The following is a 7,567-nucleotide window of genomic DNA, read 5'->3' on the forward strand; positions in this document are numbered from 1 at the left end:
GTTTCTGTGTTTGTATGAAGTAATATCGGAAGCTAAATTAACCGATTTGTATAATTAATTATTATTTCACCATTGGAAAGTGTAGTTTCTCTAGATGGATATAATGCTATAATGTTATTACAGTAACTTCTGAGTGAATTGAGGACAGGTAAGATTAAAATAGCTTCTTATGCACAGAAAACTTGATAGGCTATTCTGTATATTCGTTTCCTGTATTTCTTAAAATAATGTTTATGTACACATTCATTTTAATCTCAGAGAATTAACGAACAACGAGAGTGTATTGATTTAGTATGCAGTAATAGATGTTAGTCCCGCGCCGTGGCGTCGCGGTCTAAGGCATCCTGCCTAGGACTCGCGTTATGGAATGCGCGCTGGTTCGAATCCTCATGAGGGAAGAAATTTTCTCATGTAATTTCGGCCAGTGTATGGGACCGGTGCCCACCCAGCATCGTGATGCACTTGGGGAGCTACGATAGGTAGCGAAATCCGGTTGCGAATGCCAGCTATAACGGCTGGGGGGATCATCGTGCTAACCACACGATACCTTCATTCTGGTTGGATGATCGTCCACCTCTGCTTCGACATGTGGGCGTGAGGCCAGCAGCCGGCTGGTCGGTCTAGGCCCTTCACGGGCTGTAGCGCCACGGATTATTATTATTATTATTATTATTATTATTATTATTATTATTATTATTATTATTATTATTATTATTATTATTATTATTAGCTTAGCATTCCATTATTTTATAATCCAAATTTTAACTATGCTCAATTTAATCGTGTTAAAATGCATAAAATACATACGCATTAAATGCAATGCAAAAAATTGGGTAATAAGCCAAGCAGATTATGTTGCGCTGTTGTAAAAGTTGTTCCTCCTGAGATTCAAGAGCCCCCATAAAGAATTATTTATCGGAGTACATCCATTATCAACACACTTTTTATATAATATAATATAATATAATATAATATAATATAATATAATATAATATAATATAATATAATATAATATAATATAATATAAGTTATTTGAAGGGTTCAGAACCATAGTGGGCCAAGCGCCATTTACTGAATATGTAGAAAACAAGGGTTAAAATGAAGTTATTACCATAATTAAATGGAAACATATAACAAGTAAAATAAAGTGTACACATTAAATCTAAATGATGTCAATGTTCATTAAACTATGGTTGCATGTAATAAAAATTAAGAAACATGTTAAAGGAATTGTCATTGCTCCGAATGAGTGGTCTCTGGACAAAAGTGATCGCATTTTAATTATTTGGATGCAGTTTAAATTAAGTAACATATTAAACGATTTATCCTTCTATCAAACACGAATGGTCCCTGGGTCAAATGTCCTATTTTAATTATGTAATTACTTTATATGTATTTCTCATGGGTGCAGCGGAGCGCACGGGTACGGCTAGTTATAAAAATAAATTTATAAGATAGCCCACAACAGTCTGAAACTAGTCAACAAAGTAACCTAGTTAATTAACACGTGAAAGCATATTATATATTTTATATTCCGAAGAAACTGATTGTTGCAAAAAGCGTAAAACATATGATACACGGATTTCTTTTAGATCTGTGTTCATTTCCTTAGGATACGGGAATGAATGACTAGTGTCGTGCTGATCCAGCGTCACAGGAATAGGCTATAATAATAATAATAATAATAATAATAATAATAATAATAATAATTATTATTATTATTATTATTATTATTATTTATACTGGCAGAGTTAAGGCCATAGGGCCTTCTCTTACACTCTACCAGGTCACAAAGTATACAAGCAGTTAAAATTTAACAAAAAGTTAAAGAACAGTATCGTCGTATGTTTCTAATGCCTAAGTCAAATCAAAAAGCAAAACTTCGACACAGCAAGATATAGTAAGGATATTCCTTGCGTACGAAAGAAAGAGAGAAAAAAAAGTTATTATTCGTTTGCTTTATAAGCGTCTTCTTGCTAATCTTCAGAATAATAAAATGTTATTCATTTACATTAAAAAAAAAGTGTAAAATTCTGGTCGAGTAGTTGGATGGTAATATCGACTATCGATACATGTTAGACGCAATGTTGTCCTGATTAAGTTGAAACAAACATCGTTCTGTTGCATGTTACAAGTACAGTTTCCGCAATTACGTGAAGCGCGATAGTTCACATACACGACACTGATGATTCACTGGAGACATTGACCACAGGTAATGAAAAAGTAATACCCAAGCTGCCAGACGAATGAATCACGGCAGTCAACATGTCTGGCACCGTACCGCATTGTCCAGAAAACGGGTCGTCATTCCGACTCTCTCCTTTGCTGGTACTGGGTGGCACCTGCTGTGTAAGAAAACAACCTCCGTGTAACATCACCCGACATTTGTTCAGTACTGCGTACTATACATAGGGAACTCCGAAAATATGGTGCCTCACACATACTTCAATATTATACTAAAATACTGCCGCTCAAAATATCCTCCTCTTGCATGCAAGCATGATTGGGCGCGTTCTCAACAATGTGCACACTATCCAACAGCATAAAGTATATACAGCAGGCATCTCAAGGCCAACGCATAAAAGTTGTTACAGAGAGCAAATGTAGATAGCGTAGTCAGCTGAAGAGATAAGCGCAATACCCGAAGATAGCCGATCGCTGATTCATGTCACACGCATTAGTGAGCTAAGTTGCAACTGTCGCGGGAGAAATTTCACAAAGCTGAACTTTTGAGTTGTACTGTCACAATAGACGGTTGTTTTCGGAAGGAATAAAATTTCGTAAGTAGTAGTAGTAGTAGTAGTAGTAGTAGTAGTAGTAGTAGTAGTAGTAGTAGTAGTAGTAGTAGTAGTAGTAGTAAAAATAAATGTATTTTTTAGTTATGTATTAATGAGTAAAAAGAAGACATCTGAAGCATGAAGAACCATACACGTTAGGTAATTATTTAAGCACAAGGAACTGGCCACTCTACCCCATTATCTCCTGGCCTAGTTGTCTCATAAGTGGTGCCTTGTTGGTATCATTTGTGAGGTTCAGACCTGTCTTCGGACAGTTGACTAGACGACAACAATACTTCATTTCTAGTAAGTGGTTTTTGGTATCTCTCTTTGTTTTAATTTTATACTATACTTAATAAAATAAAATTCAATTAAATAATAATAATAATAATAAAATTACAATTAAACTTGTTTGTTGTTAAGGTACGTATTCTTACGATACGTTGATATTAATATATTAATTACAATAACCAAAACATCTTAGAAATTCACAATTATTTTAAATTAGAATTATTCAAATCTTAAGTCTGGTCTCAAATTCTTTTTTCAAGTCCTTCAGTACTTCATTATATTTGTTACACTGATCTTGATTCAAATTATGTAACAATTTTAGCTTAATGAAGTGGTAACAGTTACCCACTGAAACTTGTAATTCCCACTTTCCCTATGAAAGCTTTTATTTCTTCATACATATGCGATAATAAGGACATTCTTTCCTCGGAGATGGAGACAACATCGTAGCGGTTGCAGATGTCTATTCAAACGACGCGATCGATGACGTCATCCGGAGATACACGAACTGCTCCTGCATTTTGTTCCACTCTTACATAAAAAATAGAGAGAGGAGGAAGTGCTCCGAGAAGGCCCTATTGAGACGTCTGATATACAGTATAATATTTACACTTGATCACAATTTGACCAGTGTATGCCAATGTAGCATCATCTGCTACGGTATGTTATTCTTTCCAGTTAAAGTCTTCAGGATGAATCATTACTGTCATGAGCATGGGTGCTCGTCAATGTTTGCGACAGTGACGAATACCACGTTGAATTAGTCAGCCAGGTATTTTTTCTAATATTAACACTGTGGAGAAGTTATAAAGTTAATCAGTGATTATACAAGTGTTAAAACAGTGTATCCAACAAAGAAGAAAAAACTGTAGTAACTAACCTTAATCGACAAATTGGATTGAAATAAGCATCTAGCGAAAAGAAGGCTGGCATGGTAAAAAGAACTCAACTGATGGCTGGAAATATTGATAAGTAATACTGCAACTAAAGAACCTTACATTTCACGAGTAATGTCTCTGAGCTGAAATACCTTTCCTATGAGGAGACATCGTGAAGCTAGGAAATTACACCTACTTGCTCTTCTGGCACAGGCTGGCTGCACATTACATGCCATTCACTTGCAATAGTGTAACACTGTTCTACATAGCAGTATTATATTCCACACCTTAGCTCGTATAATTGATTTGTCGTTTCTGGAAGCCAAGTATTCCGAGAACCAGTTTGAAGAATGAGAGTTGTTTTAAAAGCACTCGCACACCTGACAGCTCGCCCATGGCAGGAATGTGTTGTAAAGAAACCCGTTGCACATAAAATAAGGAGAAGTCGAAGGTCACAGCCTCTTCCTTCTTCGAGTGAACCGGGATACTGTAGAAAGTGTAGAAGACTGTCTTGATCCTCTGTGCAGGATAAGTCCTCGGAAACATTAATAAAATAAATAAAAAGATCACGTTGTTTTACAGTAGCCCCGCAGTTACTTGCACGAGTTTGTAAAATCATTTCAATATTGCAATTAGATATAGAAGTCCCAGTTACTCTGTCCTCATTTCGTACTGTAGATTTTAGGAGAACGTATAGTAGAACCCCTATTACCCATGGTAATGAAGGAGTGGACTGAACCGTTAATAAAAAAAATCGAATAATTCGTACCATAACATATTTTCCTACATTAAGTGCATAATACCACAGTCTGGTATTTACAGTCATGAAGTTCAATACGTAGAAAATATGCATCCATAGATAGTTGCAAACACTAGGATCGCTACTATCGCCTCATTACAGACAATGCGAAATAGTACCTGCACAGTCTATTGTTCTTAGTACCCTCATAAACTCAAACTTCGTGACTGTATATACTAGACTGTGAAAATACATACAGTTTCGCAATTTCCGCCGTGATCTTAATATGCTATTAGAATAGAAGTTCACTAATTTAATTTCGGTTGCCAACGACGGGTTGTGCTGTCTGTCTGCGGTTTTTAAGGGTCATGGGAATTCCTTGTGCTGGCTGTCTGCGGAAAGATTGAATTAGTAGAGGTCTCGTATTGCAAATTTACATATTTGATACACTTTATCCTTATTTTTTATTAAATCACGCACAGTTGTAACACTAATCTCGTATTCTGATGCGAGATGAGCCACAGTTTCTATTTTCCCAAACCGCTCAATTATTTGAACTTTTTTTTATATACCGGTACTTAGCAAAACACATTTTCTTCCGACATCCATGGAATACATTTTGCATAGAAGTTATACGGTACGGCATCAGGAATAGTAGGACAAGGACTGAACGGTGCACGGGTTTGCTTATAAAGTGTGTGGAAGTTCTTGGGTCATTTGTTTGAAAGCAAGTAAGAGAGATTATTTTACAAGTTGGAAAAACACCCATAAATAACTATTCCTGTTACCGGCAGCGACAGCAGTATTCTGTAAGGGTTAAGTAATAACACTCTCTAGAAAAATGTGTACTAATATAAGATACAGTATACTGCATGTTTTGTCTGCAAAAAAAAAAAAATAGAGCGAGAGAAAGACAGTCGCATAATCCACCGATCGGTTAATAGGACGAAGGATAATCGGGGTTCTACTGTATTTGCAAATGTTTATTAAAATAAAATATTTCAAATGATGTATCAATGAAAATTCATCGGAGATCCCCTAGATTCGTCTTCATTACGTGATAAATCGCAATATAGCGAACGCCAGTAGGGGAAATTATCCCCACCCACATGAAATGTGCATTCGACACAACACTCGCCTATCACGTAGAGTGTTTGTTAAGCTAGTAGGGTAAAAGTGGAAGGGATCGTGGGCGGATCTTCTACGTTCGCTGTATTGCGATTTGCCCTCATTACGTATCTATGTGTGTGAGACAATCTTACGGTCACAATAATTCAAATATACGCCGAAACTACAGGCTGGACCGCTCGAATGTAGGCCTACCTACTTTCAATTGTATGTGACTGGTGAACGGTTGAAGATAGAACCTTACGGTAACGTTTATATGAAAGAAAAACTCAACAAGTTTCGAATCCTGTCGGTAGATGGTATGTAGACACGGTTTCTTTTCGTAGATTGTATCGATTGTCAAAATGGCGACACCGCAGATGAAAGTGCAAACTGTGTTGTGGTATGAGGAGTTGAAATCAATTGTTATAGTTCAAAGGGAGTATCGGCAAGTGCTTAACCATGATGCTCCAACTGCTAAAAGCATTAAGAAGCGGCACGATACATTTTTAGCTACAGGATCGGTGTTGAAGAAGCATGGTGGTGGTCGTAGAACATCCGATGAAATGGTTGCAAATGTTCAAGCCGCGTATGAGCGAAGCCCGCGGAAGTCATTAAGAAGAGCTTCACGGGAACTTCAAGTACCAAAATCAATATTGCAACGAAATGTCCACAAACGTCTCAAACTGTACACATATACCCATAAAGTGGAGTTAATGCAACGTCTGGAGCCGGATGACAAACCCAAACGAGTGGAATTTTCCAATACGATGCAAAGTAAACCGGCATAATGTGCGGATCTGGGGATCGCAGAATCCAACACGCTATACAAGAGCACGTTCGTGATAGTCCCAAGTTAAATGTGTGGTGCGGTTTGTCACAGCAGCAGGTCATTGGATCGTTTTTCTTTGCCGAGAAAACTGTGTGTGGTACCACATATCTTGACATGCTGGAGCAGTTCTTCTTTCCACAAATTGAACACCAGTAGCCTAACATCCTTTTCCAGCAAGATGGCGCTCCTCCACACTGGTTCAATGACGTTCGTACGACTTTAGACAACGTGTTCCCTGGCCGTTGGATTGGTAGGGGAGGACCGATCGCTTGGCCCCCGAGATCTCCGGATTTAACACCGCTCGATTTCTTTCTCTGGGGCTACGTCAAAGATAAAGTGTACGCCACCTCAGTCAGAGGTGATCTTCGGGAGCGCATCATGAAGGCTATTGAGAGCATTCCAGAAGACATGCTCCAACGTGCTTGGCAAGAAATAGTTCATCGCCTCGATATCGTCACAGTGACAGCTGGAGCTCACGTAGAGATATGGTGATGTGCATATTGAAACTTGTTCAGTTTTCTTTCATATAAACGTTACTGTAGGTTTCTATCTTCAACCGTTTACCAGTCACATACAATTGAAATTATGTACATTCGAGCGGTCCATCGTGTATATTTCTGTAATAGTCCTCTATAGAAAAATACAGGCACATTTATACTTTATAGTGAAAACAAATCAGTTTCAATGAACAGGCCTATAATATTGAACGATCGATTTTTTATACACCAGAATTACTGTTCTCAAAAATCAGTACCTCAGAGCTAAATGAGAGATATATTTTGGTCAACACGGATAAAAATAAAACTAATATCGTACTGAGGGCCAGAAGCTTGTGGACAGATAATTCCAATGGTTACTCACTGAGTTACAAGAAAAATATTTTTTTTGTCAACCTATTACAACCAAATAGCCCCAGGTGTGGCGGGAAGTTAAGACTTCCATC

This window comes from Periplaneta americana, chromosome 11 (assembly GCF_040183065.1).
Source record: "Periplaneta americana isolate PAMFEO1 chromosome 11, P.americana_PAMFEO1_priV1, whole genome shotgun sequence".
NCBI lineage: Eukaryota > Metazoa > Arthropoda > Insecta > Blattodea > Blattidae > Periplaneta > Periplaneta americana.